The 21063-nt window shown below is 44.6% G+C and overlaps 1 protein-coding gene across 1 annotated transcript in view; it reads left to right on the top strand.

Annotated features, from left to right (window-relative positions):
• The first annotated feature begins 4192 nt into the window (after positions 1-4192).
• SSH1 (slingshot protein phosphatase 1) overlaps positions 4193-21063 on the top strand; it is a 52391-nt gene continuing 35520 nt past the window's right edge. Inside the window, exon 1 of the mRNA XM_023521894.1 lies at positions 4193-4231. The gene's annotated coding sequence lies outside the window, so the exon portion shown is untranslated. The remainder of the gene's footprint in view (positions 4232-21063) is intronic.

Here is a 21063-nt window from a genome sequence, read left to right as displayed (position 1 = left end):
CGCCGCTCTACGACCCAAACGGACTCGGTGACTGTGCGGGAAACTGACTGTGACCCCCGTCTGGGTGTGACTGTGCAGACACTGTGTGTGTGCGTGTGTGTGTGTGAGTGTGACAGTGACCCCCATCTGAGGCTGACTGTGCGGGAGACTGGATGTGCACCTGGGACTCCCGATTGGGTGACTGTGCGAGACTCCGGTTCTGAGATTTGTGACCCTGTGGCTGGTCTAGGCCCTTTTCCTGAGCGCCTGGCTGTGTGTATGTGAGATTGTGTGTGACTCTGGCCTGTGTACTGGGAACTGTGCTTATGATGCTGTGAGAGGCCACCAGGATGCCCCGGTGAATATGAGAGTGTTTCCCTGACTGCTCATCTTTGGAGTTTTAGCTCTTCGTGTCTGTGGCTGTGCCCCTCTGGGCCTGTGTCACTGTGTGACAGCAACTGAGCTCAGGGTGCTATGTGACTGTGTTATGTCTTTGTGTGCAGCTGAGTCTGAGTTTTCTCTTTTCGTAGTATCATTCCAGACTTCATGTTTACCGTGCATCTTGGCTGTGTGGTGGAGGCGGATTCTGGGGTTTCTATGGTTGCATGGGTACGTTTTGGAGCTACATGGCTGCTCTGTGCAGGTTCCTGTGGGTTTGCGTGTGACCAGGCTGCTTCTTGCTCTGAGGTCGATTGAGGTTGGACCTCTTAGTCAACAGTTGGGCTGGACTCTTCTAAGCTGGGGCCTCAGGCCTCTGAGCAGGTCACTCCTGCAGCTGCAGGGCGGACCCTCTCCTCCCCACTCCTGCCCACCTTTTCTTGGAGAACCGGTTAAGGCCTCTGGTCTAAACTCATATCCATAGCAAGGCCTGAATACAGAGCAGCTGGAGGACGAGACTGTGGACTGTTTAGAGAAGGGAGAGAAAGCTGGAGGAGGAGCCCTGCAGGCCCAGGAAGTGGCCCCGCCAGAGTCTGGGTGATTCAGGCCTCTTTGTGGAGGAATTTGACTGATAGCATGGAAAGGTTTCTGTGCGTCTATAGGGACAGAGATGAGGACCTGGATTTGGTTTAGCAGCCCTGTCTGTCCCACTGGCTCCTGGCAGCGTAGCTCTTTAGCCTGTTTTGCTGGGACTGGCAGGAACATTTCAGAGAGGCTGCCCCCTCCTCTGGAGGAGAGGCCACCAATGAATTATCTTGTCTGCAGACAGAACATTCTGACAGTCCCTCCTCTGCACGCTGAGAAAGAACATTGGTGGCCAGTTGCCTGCAACTGAAAAGTCAGGCTTGCAGTAGCTTGTCTCCTTCCCACAGAGACATCTGTTCTTCTACATCATTCTTATTACTGCTGTCTTGCAGTTGACAAAGTACTTCCATGCACTTAATCTCATGTTCCTTCCTTAGAAACTATGTGAGATGAGTGAAGAGTTCAGCTTCAGAAAGGTTATACAGAGGGTCTCTTGGCTTGGGTCTCTGATTCTAAACTTTTGTGTTATACTTGATTTATTCCTGCCTGCGACACATTAAACATTTTTTATTTTATTTTTTAGCTGAGGTATCATTCACATACCATAAATTCACCATTTTAAAGTATACAATTCAGTGGTTTTTAGTATATTCACAAAGTTGTGCAACCATCACCACTAATTCCAGAACATTTTCCTCACTCCAAACAGAAACCCACATCCCTTAATCATCATCACCCACAGCTTCTGTTCCACCCACCCCCACCCTACCCCGCTCTCACTAACTCTAGGCAACCACTAATGTACTTTCTGTCTCTATGAATTTGCCTATTTTGGGCATTTCATATGCATGGAATGATATATGTGGTCTTTTGTGTCTGGCTTCTTTCACTTAGCATCATGTTTTCAAGGCTTATCCATGTTGTGGCATATGTCAGTACTGCATTCCTGTTTATTACCAACTAATATTCCCTTGTATGGATAGACCACATTTTGTTGGGCATTTGGTTGTTTCCACCAGACAAATTTTAAATTTTATAGAAAATATTATTTTCACAAGGTGCCAATGACCTGATAAATATAGAGTAAAACTTGGCCAGCTTTTATTTGACTTGAGTAGATCGGCAGCATTAGTCACCCAGTGAGTGAGCAGAGACTGGGATGTCCCCTGGAAGGCAAGGCTTTCTTCCAGATGGGCTGGGGCATGAAGAAGCAAGACAGAATGGCAAGTGCACGCACATGGGCACAGAGTCAGGAGACAAGGGGCTGGGCAGCCCTGCCTCTAGCCTGACCTTCCTTGGGTTACTTCCCTTCTCTGGGCCTCATCTGAAAGGGCTGGCTTCCTTCTTGTGTGTGGTTCTTTGACGTATGTAGCTTGCTTCTCTGGAATCACTGACCTTATGTTGCCTTTCATCATGAGAATCACAAAGAGTGACCGAGAGTTAAATAGTCTTGAATTCAAACCCCCAGATCACTTCATCACTTATCAAAATCCTTCACCCAGTTAGAGACACTTAGGGCAGCTGTTTCCTGACCCAGGCTGTCCTGCTGCATGGTGTGGGGACAGAAGGAAATCACAGCCTGGTCAGCAAAACAATGCTCATCTCTTCATCGCCCCCCCGCCCCCCCGCTCCGCCCAATCTTAAATTATCTCATTTATGTCATTTTACTGTTAATCTTATCTCATTCCTTTGTGAGAACTGGAGAGAGCACAAGAATAGATAAATCAATAACTTTCAGAAATGGATTGTCACACTGTTATTTTTGACAAATGTTCAAGGTGACTAATTTCCCTGGGCAGATCTTCAGTCTCTCTTTTGTGGTTGGATTAAGGTCTCTCAACCTTTGCATTTCTGACATTGGGTACCCAAAATTTTCGGTTGTGGGGGGCCTTCTTGCGTTTTGTAGGATGTTTAGTAGCACTCTGTTCTTTACCCACTAGATGCCAGTAGCATACTCCAAAAACTGGCTCCAAACATTGCCCAGCGTCCCCTGCTGAGAAAAATTGTCCCAGGGCAAGAATCACTGGGTTAGACCCAACATTCTCTTCTAAGTTTGTGGTGGTTGTTGTGTGAGTGGTTTTGTGTGTGCTTCACTTTCAGGACTGAAGATCATGGCCCTGTGGTCAGCAAAGCACTCCCTGATTTTTTCACTTCTTCAGTGTGGGGTAGGGAGCGTGAGAACTAACTGGCCACCAGTGTATGCCTCTGCTTCATACTATACATACATTATCTTAATAAAATTTAGGGACTCCAGGACTCTCTGGTGTGAGTCTTGCTGCCCAGACCCCTCCTTGCATTAGCTCTGTACCCTTTTCCCATCCCTTTTGGCTTCTGTCTGGTTTCTGTCCTCGATCAGCCTTGCATCTCTCCCAGCCATCACTGCTTTCCAGGTTTCTCTTTCCCATTCAATAGGCTCCTCTGTGTAACATACAAAACATGCCAATTCCCAATGGTATAGTTGTTTGGGGATGTGTGTGTGTTTTCTTCTCATTTCAGTTTTCTCCATGAAAGAAAAAAAAAGAAAAATTGCAATTGGGGCTTAAGTCAAGGTTACTTCTAGAGCCTCCCCTCTTGGCCTTTTAACTTTTAGAAAATATTAAATGTCCTTTTCTTACATTTATATAAATAAACTAATTGCCTACAAAGTTTTATATTCAACATTTAAGCCTTTTTTAAGAACCTAAGAGCTTTTGAGACCTACAGACAGATAGCCTGATCCTGGCCACTTTCCATTATGAAAGACTTGCCTGGAATGGTTTTTTTAAATTAAAAAAAAAATTTTTTTTTTAAAATTTTTGCCAGTCTTTTGGGGCTTACAGTGGTGTTGATCACCTAGCTATGGCCTAGCTTGAAGAAGGAAATGGATTCTCTGAAAACACAGCCCCCTCCCCTTAAAAAAGAAAAACAGGATAAGATCCAAAATAACCCTGGAAAGTTGAGAACTGAGGGCTGGACGATTGTGTTAAGCAACAGTGCCAGATAGTAATGTTCACTTACCAGCTATCGATCCATGATACTGTGGAAAAAATGTGGATAAACCTTGGGAAACCTCTAAATTCCTCCGTGGAAATGACTCCAAGGACCAGCAGAATGGGGTTGGTAAGGAAAGGGTGCGGTTGTTTAGAAATACCCAGGTTTCCTGGACATCCGTATCTTTTTCGGACTCCAGAGCAGAAAATGTGAGACTTGTGTCTGAGGCTTGTTGCTCATGGTGTCTATGGTGTGACAGTCTCTTTCTTTCTCTGTAGTTGGAGGTTGGCAGTGATGAAGATCGAAAGTTAAACCTCAGGTAAGCAGACTTTTAATTTTTTGTTCTTAAATCTTCCAAGCAGGTAAGAAATACTCTTGTTTCTTTCTGAAAGGGAGAACCCTCAAAAAAAAAACCAAAAAAACCCACAACAACACCAATTTTTTAGTAGTTCTTTAAAAATTATACATATGTTCTGCTATAAACAGCTTTAAAAACATCATATAACATTTAGAAAAGAAAGAAAACAATTGCCATTCTGCCACTCTTGCTTTAACTATTATGAACATCTTTATGTGTTTTTTTTTTCCAGATTTTACCCTTTGCTTTAAAAAAATAATTATGTAATATGCTCTCACATTTCTGTCCTGCTTTTGATAAGGTCTTCCTTTTGAGGTAAGCACATTGCTGATTTGAAACAGACATTCAGGCCCCTAAGTTTATTAATTCAAGGTGGTTTTGTGTGTGTGAGCTTGTGAGAAATCTTTAGCTATGCTCATTTTAAAAGTTCCTGAAGCTGTAATCCTTAGTTGCTGTATTCACTAGTAAACACCAAAAGCATTTTTTGTTCTTCCTTGCCAAAAATTAAGGCTTTCCCTTTGGGTATTTTATTGTTTTACAGAAGATTTAGCGCTTCATTATATAACATATTCCTCTGCACCAAAGAGCCATTCTTAAACTCTGACTCTTAAGAGTTTAAAAAAGTAAACAGAGTTTCAGGGATATTGTTCTTTAAAAAAAAAAAAAAAAGTCGATTTCATCTTGTGAGGAGGAGGAAAATTAATTAGAAAAGGAAATATGTGTTCAGAAACTAGGGTCAACCATTTGTTACTGAGAGCAGGATGTTCTCCTGGTTAAACTGAGAAGCAGAATGCAGAAGTGGTAGAAATATATTTGGCCTGTTTTCGAAGTTTCTGTGTGTTTGAGGGAGGGAAAATACTCACTTTTATTGTGGCGCACATTATTTCCAAAGATTGTATTGAAAAGGAAATAACAGCCTGCAAAAATCAGATGTCTTATTTCAATTGCCAGGTCCTTATTTTAATGTTACATGCAAGGAATGATGAGCAACAGCGGCAAATTTACTCTTTCGCCTAGGATTTTCGGTTGCTCAGGGTCTTGGTCAGGGCTGGAAGGCTGGATTCAGCTGGATTCCCAAGTGGGGGCAGTAGTGGGCTATGCTGTAGATAACACTGGCCTTCAGCTCTCTGCTTGGAGGCAGAGAGGGGAAGAAGTTAAACTATGCTCCTAGGAGGCTATTCAGGGGGCAGAAGGGCTTGCTGACCATTGTGTAGGACCCTCAGAGCAGCTTCAGGCATTAGTCTTCCCGTCCCAGCCTCCCTCCAGCCCTTACCCGGAGTCAGAATCTCTTCCACCCTTTGACCCGCATCCCTTTCTTCAGGGCTGTTGCCCAGGAGTTAGATCGCTCACTTAGATTGTCTTTGGGGCAAAGAGCTATTTTTTTTTTTAATTGCCTTTATTTAGCTGACAGCATAGTGTTTTGAATTGTTTTCAGTTAATAAGAATTTACAAATAGCAGTGATATGAAAATGTGTATGTGCCAATAAAAGGCCCCTTTCTCTGCACAGTTTGGAGCTGGAGAGGACTTACAAGGGGAAAGGAAGTAGTGTGTCAGCAGCTCTATGTATTTGCATATTTAATCCCACAACAACCCTAAGGGGATGGGGTGGGTATTTTCCCAGTTCACAGGTGAGGAGCCTCAGGCCCCCAGTTGCCTATGGAACATATTTGAAGTGAGGCCTCTGTGCTTCTAACACTTGAGTTTATTATACTGCTCTGCCTTCTGCGACCAGTTTAGTTGTTTGGTTAAATCAGCTGTCTTGGACGTGTAGGTGAGGGAACTTGCCTAATGTCACCCAGGTGGTTAGAGGCAGTGCCAAGCCCAGAACTGAGGACCACCACTAACTCGTGGCAGTGCCTCCCAGGATGTCAGATCAGTATGATGACCACTGTGAGTCCCTCCTCACTGCTTTCAGCATGTCCCCAATGGCTCTGTCAGCACTGGGAGACCCTACGCTGGAGTTGGGGACCTGGTTCTGAACTTATCCTCTCAGGTTCCCTTTTCAGTCCCTTTTCACTCACCTTGACGTTTCAGTCCCCCTTGTTAGGCAGGGGACACCATCCTGCTTTCTAACCCTTCTAGCCAAACAAGAATAGTTCTGATGTCCTGGTTTAAGCTTTGGCTGAAACTTATTCACATCTGTGTGTTAATTTGTATTTTCAGGCTTTTTTTTTTTTTTTCCAAAGTCTGTCTTAGAGAAGAAAATGTATGGAAAAGTCAGTGGTTTTTGCTTGTCCGGCAGGAGGAGAGTTAGGGAGAGCAGATTTCTCTTTTCTTCAGATTGAACCTGGTGGTAAACTGACGTGATTTAGTTTCTAAGGGATGCTGGTAAGGGAGAAAAGCTGGAGACAGCAGGATAGTCCTCTTTCCTCATCTCCCCCCTCTGTCCGCCCTTAGTTGATAGTTTCATCTTTGGAGTCATCCAAGAAGTTGTCTTTGGCTCACTCATAGCTGCTAAATTGCCGAATCACAGGGATTGGATCTTGTCTCACCTGCCCTCTAGTTTCCCAGCCCCCCTGGTGACAGGTTCTTATACCTCCACCGTTCTGCCCTGGGCCGCACATCAATCCATCCCTCCATCCAGATTCACATATCAACGCTAATCTCAAAGCATCCCTGCGCTTCTTCCAGTCCCCATAGTCTTTTCTGCATTCCGCTTTCACCCTCTCTTGCTGGCCTTTCCTCCCACCCCCTCTTACATGTGCTGTTTTTCAACCCAACAGGAGGTCGCCCTGCTCCCTGACTGTGCTCTTTCTCTAAGCCAGTTCCTTTTTCAGTGGGCTGCAGTCCTCACAGCCAGGTCAAAGTGCTCTCACCCCAATGTTCACAGCTCCCCTCTCTGCAGAGGATGCAAGTAGCTCTTGGCTCCTCCCTCTGTTTCAGGTACCACACCTGCCTGAGGTGGCAGGTACACATGCTTTTGTATCGTCCTTAACTTTTGGCGCTTCCTTTAGTGATAGCTCCTTAGTTTCCTATCTGCACATAGCATCTTAACAGCGTAAATATATTAACTTAGTTTTGAGCCTGCAGTAAATTGTGTACATGTATGAGAAAGAGCAAGCTGGAGAGGAAAGACGTGGGGTTTGGGGTCAGGAGTAGTTTGTGTGGGGCTCCTCGCACAGTCAGGTCCATGATGGGTTTGGAGAACAGTTGCTGCCTTTGGTCTATATAAGATTTTGCTCAGATTGGTGTTAGTGCACAACATAGAATTAGAGGGGCTGACTCCCTGCAAATGCTGTGTCCACCGTGTTTCACTGGGCTGGCCCTGAGAGTGCCACCACTGTGGATGCTCTGTGACTCGGAGCTGCCTAAATCCTTTATCCAGCTACATCTCCGTAATATGCAAATAGGAATGCACACTTTGCAGAATCAATGTTGTACTTCAGACAGTTTCCCTGAAGGCCTTCTGGAAAATGTCTCAGGAACTGATCATCTCCTGCCCAGAATAGAACTGACTGACACAGAGCAGCTTAGACCCTGTTCTTTTGCTCCTCTCCCCTGCTCTCTGTGTGTGCAGACTGCTGCTGGCCTCCGGCAATACCCTTTTGGAAGCCGTGCTGTTCAGACTGTGGGAATTGGTGAGCAGATGGCCCTGCTGGCAGCAGCTCCTGGCTCCTTCGCCATCCTGGGAGCTGCCTCAGCCTGGCACGAGATGTGAGTGGTTGTGTGCCAGTCAGGGCCCCAGGAGAGAATATGGTTGTGTTGTCTCCAGAGTGTGGATCAGGAGTGAAGGTTTTTTTTTTTTTTTTTAAATCCAGTGTTTCTAAGTCAAGTGCATAAAAATGCTCATTAGAGTTTTTTCATTTTTTTCTTGCCTTCCCAAGCAAATGTTTGGGTCAGAGCAGGATTCTGTCTTCTCTGTTTTGTCTGGTTTTAGTGGTAAACTGTAAAGTCCCTTACAACTCTGCCTTTCCCTGTATGTTCCCTTCCCCTTTTGGTCTTGGCCTGGAATTCCCCAGAGGACCCAGTTCTCCTCATAACCTTGTGAAGTGTGGCTGTGCTTTCTTTCCCTCCCCTGTAGTGTCAGGGTAGGGCAGGATTTGGCTTCCTTGTCTCCATTCAGCATCTCTTCTCTTATGCCTGTCCATCCTTTGGGGTTCCTCTCTGCCTTTCTTGGTGATTTCTTAGCCTGGATTTTATTTTCTCTGCTGATAATCTATCTAGTTAAGGCCTGCCAGGTGGTCTTAGGCATCAGCTGCATCCAGGCTCTATGCAGCAGGTTGCTGTATCAGTTAGCTATTGCTATGTAACAAGTTACTACAAACCCTGGGGTCCAAAACAATATCTGGTCATTATCTCACAGTTTCCATTGAATCACAGAATCCTGACACGGTTTAGCTGAGTCCTCTGCTTGAGGTCTTACATGGCTGCAGTCAAGGTGTTGGCCAGGCCTGAAGTCTCATCTGAGGCTTAGGTCCTCTTCCAAGCTCACACTATTCTTGGTAGAATTCATTTTCTTGCTGCCTTAGAAGCCATGGCAGCTTGCTTCTTCAAGGCCGACAGGAGAAACTGCTGCTACAGGAGGGTCCTTTAATGGAATGCCATCACAGGAGTGACCATCACCTTTCCCATGCAGCATAACCCAATTCAGGAGGCAGCTGTGAGACCCTGTCCCCTGGTCCCACCACACTCAGGATAGGGGCTCACCTGGGGCCCCTGCAACATGGTCAGGATCTTGGGCCATCTTAAGAATTCTGCCCACCAGTCTCAGTCCACGGGAGTTCTTGAGATGCCCTCAGCTAAAGTAAACATTCATGTAAACGAGCAGGTTTCCATTCAGTGTTACGGAAGTAGCAGCAGTGTGTTATGTCAAGGTGATGCCAACCAGGAGACGCTCAGCCCTCGTGAGAATAGGCCAGGAGCACCAGGAGCCCACAGGGTTTGACCACCATGCCAGTGACCACGTGTTCTCTCCGCTTGGAACCCACATGCTTGTCCACAGTCAGAGGCATGGCATCTCTTGGATTCCTGCCCACTTTGAATATTTTAGCCTCTGAAATACCATTTTCATTGACCTTTAAACATTTTTTTTCCTTGAATTTTGGTCTTACAGAGAAATAGGCCTAGTTTTGGCTCTGACCTCTGTCACCTCAGCTGCCTATTATATGACCTTGGGCAGGCCTCAGTTCCAATGGGCAAAATCATATGCAGCTTGTACCGTTTTGTCGGAATTAAATGTGAGAGTTACACGAATCCCTTTTCCCACAGTGGACACTCAACAAACACTCCTACCTGTGCCTCCTTCAGGGCCCGATTACTGTGGGTGATTCATGACCCTCCCTTTCTTCCCATAGCCTTTTTCTCTCCTTAGTGTTTCTTTAGGACTTGGTCCTCGCTTTGTAGTGTTAAGTACATAAGTGTTCCCCACTAGCAGAACTGGCTGTATGATTTGTGGAGCCCAGTACAACATGGAAATGTAGAGCCTCTTGTTAAAAAATTAAGAATTTCAAGATGGCAACAGCAGAGCATTAATCCCTCTTGGAGCCCTGAGCCTGGGACCTTGAGCGACTGCACAGGGCGCCTGCCCACCAGACCACGTACCCACCCTAAGGGACAGGGCTTTCCTGTCCTCTGCCCTCCTAATGCCCAGTATGCACTGGATGGGCCATCAAGGCCTTGTAAACGGAATCTTCTGTGTTGGTTTCCCGTTGAGGAACTGAAAGTGGTCATGGACGACATACAGGAAACAAAGGACAGACATTTTTCCTGCAATTTCACCCTGGAGTTTGGTACTGTTAGATAAGTCTCAATACCCCTCTGTCCTAATTTGTCTGCTTATGAGCCATTCATTCAACAAATATTTATTGAGCACCTACCATGTGCCAAGCACTGTTCTAGGAGCTGGGAATATAGCAGTGAACAAAACAAAAAACCCTGCGTGTCCTTGTGGCTGACATTCTGTTGGGGCAGACGAGACAGTGAGGTAAACAAGTACATTAGTGTGTGCGTAGCTGTTAAGAACATAATGCAGGGATAGCAGACATGGAAGTGAATACTTCAAACGTGCCCTGCTCTGTGAGTCGCCTTATGTGCATTATTTTATTTCATCGATGCAAAAATCCTGTCAGGAAGATGCCATTTTTATTCTTATTCTCTGGATGAGAGGACAGAGCCTCAGAGGTAACTTGGCTTGATTTCATTTAGTAGGAAGTGGTAGTGCTGAGACCTTTCATGCTCCATGTCTCTTTGACTTCAAAACTTGTGCTATCGACCCCATAATTCAAGAGCCATCTCTACTAACCCTCCTGCCAGTTTCATATCTCTCACCAGAGGGCAGAGTGGCATTCGTGAGTTTTTCTGAAAAAACTGTGGCTTTGCAGACAGTTCTTCCTACTTGAAACCTAGGGGTCCTACTGTGAGCTGTGTGCTTTAGGCAAGTCCTGCCACCTCCCTGAACTCCACTTAGAGCAAGAATTATCATATATTCCCCTTCCTATATGGTCACCTGGGCAGAATACCCGGGGAATAATGATACTAGTTCTGTTCATTGGGTGCCTGTAGGTGCAAACACTGGATTTGGAACTTTGTGCACTTGATCTTGGTTTGTTGTCACCACGAGCCTGCAAAGTGGGTGCCTGCCTCATCTGAAGAAACTACAGTTCAGAGAGGCCAGTGAGAGGCCAGAGCCAGATTTTGAACATAGGTTGCTGTGTCTCAAAAATACATGTCCTTTCATTTCTTTTCTGGTCCCTCACAGGAGATATGCAAATTTGTATTCAGCGTGTCCCTTCCTGTCCCCAACCCCATGGCTTTATAGGCAGCAGCCTCCCATTGGCTCTCAATTTTAATTATTGGAATATACAAACTTTAAATTCTGAGGCCATTACACTATTTTGCTGTTTCAGTTTATCTCAGATATTATTCCAGGCAGTTTGTTGGAAAATTTGATTGTGAAATCAGAATTTGCCTTCAGTATGTGTTAAATATTTTTGTTGTTAGAAAACTTATCCTAGAGTGGGGTCGAATGAGAATGGAGGCAGAGAATTAATTTGATTCTGTTAGAACTTAATTAAACTTATTATTAAGGTTAACTTAAAATGACTTTTGCTCAGTGTCTAGTAGGTTTTATTAAACTTTCCAAATACCAGTACTTAGACTTCAAAAGAATGCCGCGGGGCCCCTGTCTCATTCTTCCCGAGCACTTAGCGCTCCACGGAAGCATGTGCACACACTAGGAATGCCCGTAGGTGACGATGTTACCAGAGATCACCCTCTTTGTAAATGGAACAAAGCTGTGAGAGGGAGTCCCAAGATGTGTCACCTGCTGTGCAATCTTAGGCAAGTCACTAAATGTCTCTGGGCCCCCATTTCCCCCTTTGTAAAGTGAAGAGACAGATTAGGCGAGGGCTTCCAAATCCAAGAATGAGAGCCAGACCCGCCAGTCTGGTACTGTGCTGCACTGGGCTTCTAACCGTTTTTGGTAGATTTGTAACAGACTGTCAAGAGTTTCTACTTGATTGTCACAGTGAGAGCAAGGTCAGACATTTGTGGGGTGTCTAGCTGAGTTAGGGTTATGGTCTGCCCCTGAGGCAGAGAAAACTAGTGTGACCACTGAGAGGAAGTGGACCCTTTGCTTGGACCCACCTCCTCCTAAGGCACGCCTCGCCCTCAGCAGGACCACGTACACAGCAGCAGCCATTCAAAAAGAGGGAACTCTCGTCTTTAGAGCTGGTCTTTGGCATTTGTTGTGCGTGGTTAGATCTCTGGATTTGGACTGCTTATTAGAAAATTCCTAAGGCTAGGAGAACATCCAAATGAGTCGTTCTGCTTCAAGGAAGGCTGCGATAAGAAAACGGGATTAATCAAAATAGGATTAATCAAAGTAAGGAGAAGCCATCTTCAAGGTGTGCTGAATGATTGGGCCAGGGTAGGGGCAAGACCATGAGCCTGGCCCGTGGGGCTCCCACTTTGAGGATGAGGGAAGTGTTTGCAGCAGTTCCCACGGCAGAGGTGATAGGCTCGCTGCCTCGCTGGCAAGTATCTCAGTGAGATGCACGAGACTGCCGTGTAAATTACAGAGGTCACACAAGCAGGCCTGTGCCTGGACAGAGCAGGGCCTCTGGATGGGTACAGGCCCTACTATCTAACTACCTGCGTGACTGTGACCTTGGGCCAGCCACCTGCTCTCCCTGAAACTGAGGGCATTTGTGAGGCTGAGAGTCTTGAACCACGTGTAGTGCCTAGTCTGTGCCTGATACCACCTGACACAAAGTACCATGTGTTACTTTCATTGATGGTGGTAAATGAGGGCCCCTCCTTCCATCCTTCCTGACCATCTGCCCTTCCACTGATGAACTCAAGGCAGTTTCACTGCAAAGACCAAAAGGTCAACCAGGTAGAAGCTAAGAGGAAAAGCAACTGATGCTTGTCCTATTTTCCTCCAAGTTTTGTTGAACCTTGTACCAGACTTTCATCATGTCTTGTACACCTTTATTTTTACAGAATTCTTTCTCTCTTTCTCTCTTTCTCTTTCTCTTTCTTTCTTTCTTTCTTTTTCTTTTCTCTCTCTCTCTCTTTCTTTCTTCCTCTCTCTTTCTCTCTCTTTTCTTGAATGACTACTTTTGAAGCTATTTTTAAAAAGATTGTTTCAGAGAAGGCAGTTGAAGGTCCCGTGTTAGGAAATGTCTGGTACTCCCTCCTGGGGGCCACCCTATGTTGGCAGAAGGAATTCCCAGTCAGGACTTGGCGCAGACTTGCCAAGAGTTCTCAAGGCGTTTCCCCAAATCTGGTCCCAGTCAGAAGGGAGGGGACCATCGGTGTGGTTTGGAGAGAGCCAGGCCAGCTGCCGCCTCTGGAAATCACTTGTTACTTCCCAGATGTCCAGACCCACCTACCTGTTCTTTGCTGGGCCTGTTGCAGGTGAAGTTTAGGAGTGGCTCTTTAGGGTTGAGGTTGAGGCCACTGAGGCAAGAGGGCTCCTTAGGAAATCTGCTTTCCCAGCCCTGGGCACCCCTGTACAGGCTCCACCACGTGCCGTAGGAGGGAGAAGTGTCTCTTGTGAAGCAACCTGGTATTGGAGGCAGTTTTCATTTAGTTATTTGCTTTATTTATCAATTCAGCCAATGTACATTTGGTTCCTGTATATGTAATGGGTTCTGTGCTGAATGCTGAGGATTCCATGTTAATTTAAAAACCTCCGGAGGTAGCATGTGTGTGCTGTGTCTACCATAGCTCTGTCCAGAGAGATTTGAAACAACTTTTAAAATTCTTAGAAAACAATATAATTTAAAATGAGAAAAGTGGGATGTGGAGAAAGTTGGGGAAAATAAGATGAAGACATGGGAAGGTTTGTATATGAATACATGGAATAATGTTAGTATAGTTAACAGATTTTGGCCCCAAATCTGACTTTGAGCTTCCTAGGAGTCAAAGTAAAGAGAGAAACAAGATCAGTTGCTTGATTTCTGGTGTCCTTAAAATACCTCAGGTCAGTTCCTCTGAAGAACTCTTCCTGATAGAAACCCTGATAGATAATCTTGATAAATAGTGGGTGTTCATAAGGAAACACAGTGTGATGGGCCGACACTCAGGTTGTGGGCTGAGGCCCAAAAGAGAGCTGATGCTGTGTGCCCATCCCACCAATTAACCTGGGTATTTGTGGTCTTGAGAGGTGAAGTCAGCAGCAATGCTTGGTGCCAAAGCTGCTGGCTGCCCCAAATATTGAAAACAGGATGCTGAGTCACATCCTGCAGGCCTGCAGCATCCTGACTTTGCGTGCCCTTCACAATGGGAGGCTCACACAGGCAGGTTGGCCCCCTGCTGTTCCAAAGCATGGTCTCAGAACAGGAAAATGTTAAAATTAGGTCTTACATGAGCCAGGGCTATGTGTGTGTGTGTCCAGATTTTGGACACACACACTTCACGTATGTAAAGTTGCATTCGCTTTGTATTTCATGTGTAATTTTCCAATTGAGTGCATTTTTTTATTAAAAATGGATTATGGAAAAAAAAAAAAACTGGGAGAACAAAGCTTCCCATCATTTTTCATCATTTTCCATCATTTTCCACTGCCTAGTAAATGAAATAAGATGGCTTCCATTCTGAAAAGCGCAGAGGGAAAATGGTTCTAAGGCAGGGAGAGCTTGGTTGGTGAGGGTCAAACTATCCAAGGGATGGACGGGGAAAGCCAGGAAGTATGCCAGTTGCAATAACCAGTAATGGTCTTAAGCTTTTATCACCTGCCAATAAAAAATAAGTTGTATTTAGCAAAATCCAAGTAAGTGGAGTTTAAAAAAAAAATTAAAAAATTTTTTGAAACAGTAAAAACTTACAGAAAAGTTACAAATACAGTACAAAGAACTTTTTTCTGAGCTGTTTTGAGAGTAAATTGCCAGCCTAATGCTTTTTGAATACAGATAAGGACATTCTAAAGAGCAGACCCTCGACCAGTGACCAGTGTCCAGTGGCCATTGGCCCTGATACATTACTACCAGATGATCCTCAGACCCCATTCAGCGTCCACCATTTAATTCAGTAATGTCCTTTGTAGTAGAGGGATCCAATTCAGGATTGCCCGTTGCATGTAATTGTTCTCTCTCTCAAGTCTCTTTCGGTCTGGGACATTTCTCAGTCTTTCTTTGACTCTTGTGACCTGGACACCTTTGAAGAAGACAGGCCCATCATTTTGTAGAATGTCCCTCAGTTTAGGTTTGTCTGACGTTCCCTCGTAATTAGATTCGGGTCATGCATCTTTGGCAGGAATAGCACTGGAGCGATGCTGTGTCCTCATAGAATCCCCACCAGATTGCACGTGGTTTCATTTTGTCCCATTACTGGTGATATTCACTTTGGTCACTAAGGAGGGTTTTGCTTGGCTTCTCTACTGAACCGTTATTCTTTTTCCCTTTATTATTAAGAAGTATTTCTTAGGGGGATACTTTGAAATTATGTTAATATCCTGTCTCCTGCCAACTTATTTGTCTATTTATATCTTATGGACTCATTGTCTGTTTTATTCATTGGTTAATAATTGGTTAATTGTATTATCAACTTCGAAGTTCAAATTGTTCCTGATTTGGCCGGTGGGGTCTTATTCAAGCTGGTTTCCGTGTCTTTTGAAATGTCTACATTATCTTTTAAGCACTTTCTTGCTTTCTGATACCAGATATTCCAGGCTTTATCTTGTACTTTCTGTAACCCATCCCTGGGATCGATCATTGGTTTCTTTTAGTGGAAAATGGAATTTAGCAGCTGAGGTAGGTATGCTTATTACTACTGGAGTGGTGCTATCCTCAGGCCTTCTTAGTGGGCAGAATGAGGGAATATGTATATGTGTGTGCGTACACACACACGTCTACGTTTATTTCTATATCTGTTTAAATATGTTGAAACGTACACATTCAGACTGATTGATACCTTCAATTCTGATCCAACACCTTTGGGTTCATTCTAGTTTTCTCTCCATATTTGTAATTACCTTCTCTTAACATGGTTCCTAGTTGTCCCTAAAATATTTACCTGTTTAATCAACCCTCCTGTCAGCAGCCAACCTCCAATCTCTGTAGCCACCTCTCCCCTGCGTGGATGGCTTCCTCACCCTGCTCACCATCAAGTACCCTAATTTGAAGTACCATGACCCCTCCCTAACTCAGATGCCCACCTTTCTCTGCCCACAAAATAGTTTTAGGTCTGAATTGTTGGAGAAGAAAAATGGACTTTTTTGATGCTGTGTTTTCCCGAGGTGTTAATTTAGCAGATGTACAATGCTTCAGAGTCAGACTCCTGGCTCCCTCTCCTGGCTTCTCTGCTTCTTGGCTGTGTGAACTTGGCAAGCGACATAACCTCTCTGAGCCTCAGTTTCCCTATGTAAAAAACACAGATGGAGGCTGAGGATTAGGTTAGGTTCTATGTGTAATGTGTCTAGCATGGCACTCCAGCATGATGTTTATTATAAGTGTTACGTTCACTGAGTGCACACTATCCTGTGAGCACTGAGAAGGGTCTGCAGATGGCCCCAGCACCAAAGACACTCAAGGTGATGTGGGGAACTTAGCTATTGTGTTGTTTGAAGTAGTTGGTTGCCAAGAGGACCTGACCACCAGGTGACTATAACTCCACTTTGAGCATTTATGTGGTAAGCCATTTTTGTCCAGGTCATCCTGTGTGTGGTGAGCGCCCAGTGTTCCAGCAGCTCAGAGATTACCAAGATGAGTTAGTCATGAAATGCTCTTAAGACTGGAGAGGAAACAGCTCGGTCAGTTAATTTATGAATATTTACTTAGAATCTACTATGTGTCAGGCAGGGAAGGAGATTTTGAAAATTATGTGTCCTGGCCCTCGAGTCCCATTGCGAAGTTAAAATCTACTGACATGAAGAAAACTTCATCAGCAGTTAGTAGGTCTAGGAACACAGTCTAGGAATCAGGGGCTTGGGTTCCTGTGACTTAACCTCTTAACCTGTTTCCTTACCTGAAGAATGAGGGAAGGTGCTATAAAATGCTGGAAGGGAAGAGCCAATGGCTTGTAGCTAGGGTGGGGAGGGAGAAAGCATGAAGTTGGAAGATTGGCATGATGTAGGGAGGCAGATGAGAGAGAGAGAAGGTTGTGAGTAGAGACCCAGAATAGAAGAGTTTAAAAGGACAATGATGTAGGTAGGAATAGAGCAGAGAATATGTAGAGTATGGGAGAAATAGTGTGAGAAGTAATACAAGAAAGGTTTTTACTATAAATTACTTTTCTAATTGTGTTATGAGCTTCTTAAAGTCAGGGGTTGTCAGGTGAATGAAATTTAGGTTAGTGACATATAAGGGCTAATTGTGGCTATCATAGAAAGCTGGCACATGAAGCTTAGACTCTGATCTATAGATAAGGTCACATCATTGAAAGTCCTGCAGCTGGAAAATAATGTAACAAGGGCTGTGGTTAGGGACTGCGTGGGGTGGGTTACAGGCCAGAGGTCCCTGCCCTGATTCTCAGTAGGCCGAAAGCTCCCAGAGCTGCGCTGTCCTACTTCAGAGCTGCTAGCCACATGTGGCTATTTAAAAATTTAATTTAGTTAAAATGAAATAAAATGACAAATTCAGTTCATCGGCCATACTCACCACATTTTAAATATTCAGTAGGCACCTATGGCTAGTGGCTACCATATTGGACAGCACAGGTAGAGAACATGTCCATTCTCTTGGACAGCACGGCCCTGCAGGGACATTGAGTACCCAGCAGAGAGCCAGGCACACAGTGGGGCCCAGTGGTTATTGCATGGCTCTCGGGGGTGAGGAGGGCCAGGACGGAAGTGGAGGTGGAGGTACTGGGAAGGAAGGGGCCCCTGGAAAGATTGGGACTTGGCGACCAACGAATATGGAATGGAGCTACATACCAAAGAAAGGGCTACGAACCTGGGACAGTTGAGACAGTCCATTCTTGGAATTTTTGAGTTGTTTCATAAACATTTTCTTCATGTGCCTGTTATTTCTGGCCGGCTAGGTTGTCTTTGCTGCCATTGCATTTCCTGCATTGTGCAGCTTTTATACCTTCTGCTTTAAGGGGGCTTAGATCCTGGTATACCAGATGTACAGAGGAGGATGGAACTAGCTGTAGCTTCCACAGATGGGGTCTGAGGGCTCTTGAGGGGCCATCAAAGAACTATCCTAAGGTTTGTCAAGCCAACTCAGGGCACATCATTTACTCTCTTATTTATGCAGGAGAAAAATCCTGCTATTGCAAACTTGCCTAGAATATTCAGCTGCTTGCTCCTACCCATTGGTATGAAGGAAAGTTGTGTAGCTGGCTTCAGAGAATGTCTTTTACTGTCTGAAATACTTCTGGACATTCCTTCTCTCTGAGAGAGGCCTACGCCTCTAGCCAAACAATACATGCCCCAGCAGCAAAGACATTTGTAATGAGCCCTGCCAGCATTTCTTGCCTGTGACCCCATTCCCGAAGTTCTCAACATATTGTGTTTAGGGGAACAATTTGGGAGTTCTAGCTGATAGGTGTGTCAGGTGAGTTACTTGTTTTCTTATGTGTTTGGAACAAGACCTTGCCAAATAGCACTGTGAAGCACAAAAAAAAAAAAAAAAAAGAGCAAGGCCTTGGTACAACTCGGGCTTTGTGACTTTGAGCATGAGTTTGAAATGAAGGAAGAACTGGCGAAAGAGCAATGAAAGTGATTTTCTGTCTCCACCTTCAGTCTTAGCTTACTCTACATAGTAAGTCTTTGATCTTCTTTACATCTTCATAAACTTCGCTTTGCTAGGAATGGGGTTCTGAATCCGTCTAAACCATCACCAGGAGTGGTTCTGAGGTAGATCTGTATCCATCCAGCTTTACCTACTGCTACTTTTGCTGTAGGTCAGACCGTCCTGCCCTTTGACCTACGGATTCTGCAGGAAGAGGCCTGAACTTGGAGCCTCTCAGTCCAGTTCTGCCCCTTATTAGCCATATGATCAGAGATAAGTCATTTATCTTCTGTCTTAGTTCTTTTACCAGAAGAATGAAACTGTGTGAATTAAGAGCAAAAATATAGGAGCAAGCCCTCTGTAAACTATAAAACACCGTTCAGATCGAAGGTATCATTTACGTAAAACAGCACTTATTGAGCGCTTGTGGTGTACCAGGCATTTAGGTGCTGAGAACTTGTTAGGTTGACAGATTGGTGGCTCATTCATAAGCCCGAGGTTTGGTTCTCAGCTTTGCGCATTCTGAAACTTGAGTTTATTAAGGATGATCACGTTCTGAGAAACCAACTTATGCTAACCAGATTTATAAAAAACTGATTTATAAACCAGAATAGACATTTATGAATTCACAGTGAGGCCTTTTACAAGAGAGACCAAGTCTTTCTCTGTTCACTGACTGTAGTACACTATAGTGTAACATAATCTTCTGACTCTCCTGCTCCCTGTACCCCTCTTTGTTTATTGATCCTTCAAGGCCCAAATTGGTGTTGTTTCTAACGGGGAAATGTCCCTGAACCCCCAGGCGGGGCTGGGCATCTCCCCGACGTGTGTATGCATCTGTAGCACCTTATACATTTCTCTACTGGGCAAACTGCTACATTTCGTTGTGGTTACTGTCCTTTGTTTGGCCCACTAGAATGTAATGTTGCTCTAGGACGGGAACTGGATCCATTTTATTTCTGAATTCCCAGGGCTTAGCGCAGACCAGGCATGGAAAATATTTGTTAATCTAATGGAATTAACGGAACTTCCCCTTGGGAGTGTTAAGTGGTATCCACCTTTTCTGTGGTGACAACTTTACATTCATTCTCTCTTTTCTAGAATTGTCAAGTCTGCTGGATGAACTATAGTCCATTCAGTAATCATTGTGTAGAGCTGAGTGCATTCGAGGGTTAGTTCTGTCCCTGTAAAATTAGTTTGGTTCATTTCAAGCAGTCCGGCCAATTTGAGGCTTTTTTCAGAGCCTGAACTTTAGGCACATATTCTTTGATTTTGTGTGAGATGTCGTGTCAGAAATTATACCATTTAAGTAACTTTGTGTTTCCTCATTTGTAAAACAAGTACAATAATGCCTGCTCAGTCCATCTGGAAGAGTGTCTAGAAGATCAAATGAGTTGACATTAGCTAGAGTGCTTTGTCAACAGCAGAACTTATCAAAGGTCTGATCTGTCATTGTTGTTGTTATTGTCATTTCATATCATTGTAACGCAGGGCTGCCTTTCAAAGGCAAGAACACTTGTGACTGTGGAGGTATTTGGTAGAAGATGGGCATGGGCCCTTATCTGCTAACCTGTTTTGCTGCTTCCAAGAGGGTATTATTTTGTTTTTTGACCTGGCATGACCCCGCTTCATTGTGCCTAATTGTGTTACTCTCCTTCTGAGAGGACTGTGTGTTTTCATTGGTGTTATCTTTCTCCAGCAGAAAACATTTATAATGTACCTACTATGTGTAAGGTATTTTTATGAAGCCCATGGGAGAAGCCAGTTTTCTCGGTATCATCCGTTACCTGTGAAGTTCAAAGGTTCTTAACTCTGGCTATGTGTCAGAAGCACTTGAACTTTTTAAAAAAGCAGATGCCAGGACTTACTGCAGACTTTTTGAATTAGAATCAGTTAAAGTTAGACCTCAGCGTGAATATATTTTAGAAGTTTCCTGGGTTCTTCAGATGAATAGCCAGAGGTGGAAATCAGGGGCATTAGCATAATATTCTATAGTATCATGTTTCTATCCCTAATGTTTTTGTTGTTCAAGGAATTAAGTGTCTTAAGTGGCATGGCACGTACCCAAACCACCCAAACATATGTCCATCCCTTAAAGGATTGCTACCTTTGCCCTGGACACTTGGGCAGCCTTGGCTTAGCACTGCACTCCTTAGTGTGCAAATATTTGGCTATTCGAATGAATGAACAGAACCCTGTAAGTGAATATCAGAACATACATATAGCAGAACATAAATTAGAACACAGAAATGTGGATTCCCAGACCAGTGCATTTTATTTTCTTAAACTTTGATGTGTACCAGAATCACTAAGGAAGTTGATTAAAAATGAGATTGCTCCCTCTATCCCTGGAGACTGTTTCAGGAGCTTGACTGGCTTCTTGCATTTGTCTACTGAAGAAAATCATGTCTGCCCTGCAGAGCTCTGGGAACTCTAGGTGCCATGGCATAGCTAGGTGCCTGGTACAGTTGGTGCCATGTGGCAGGTGCCCTGTAAATGACAGTACTGTTGATGAGAAGTGGCTTCTTGACCAGCACGGCTATGCTACCCACAGACCTCTTCAAGATCCTCATTCAGTCCAGAAGGATTGCATGATGTGTCCTGTCCCATAACTGTGAAGGCGACTGTGGGCAGGGTGGTCACAGTGGTTCTTCTAAGCTTGTCCCCAGGGCCGG

Source organism: Pteropus vampyrus, unplaced genomic scaffold, assembly GCF_000151845.1.
Source record: "Pteropus vampyrus isolate Shadow unplaced genomic scaffold, Pvam_2.0 Scaffold322, whole genome shotgun sequence".
NCBI classification, from domain to species: domain Eukaryota; kingdom Metazoa; phylum Chordata; class Mammalia; order Chiroptera; family Pteropodidae; genus Pteropus; species Pteropus vampyrus.
The sequence above is the reverse complement of the archived record's forward strand: the minus strand, read 5'-3'. Positions and strand labels throughout refer to the sequence as shown.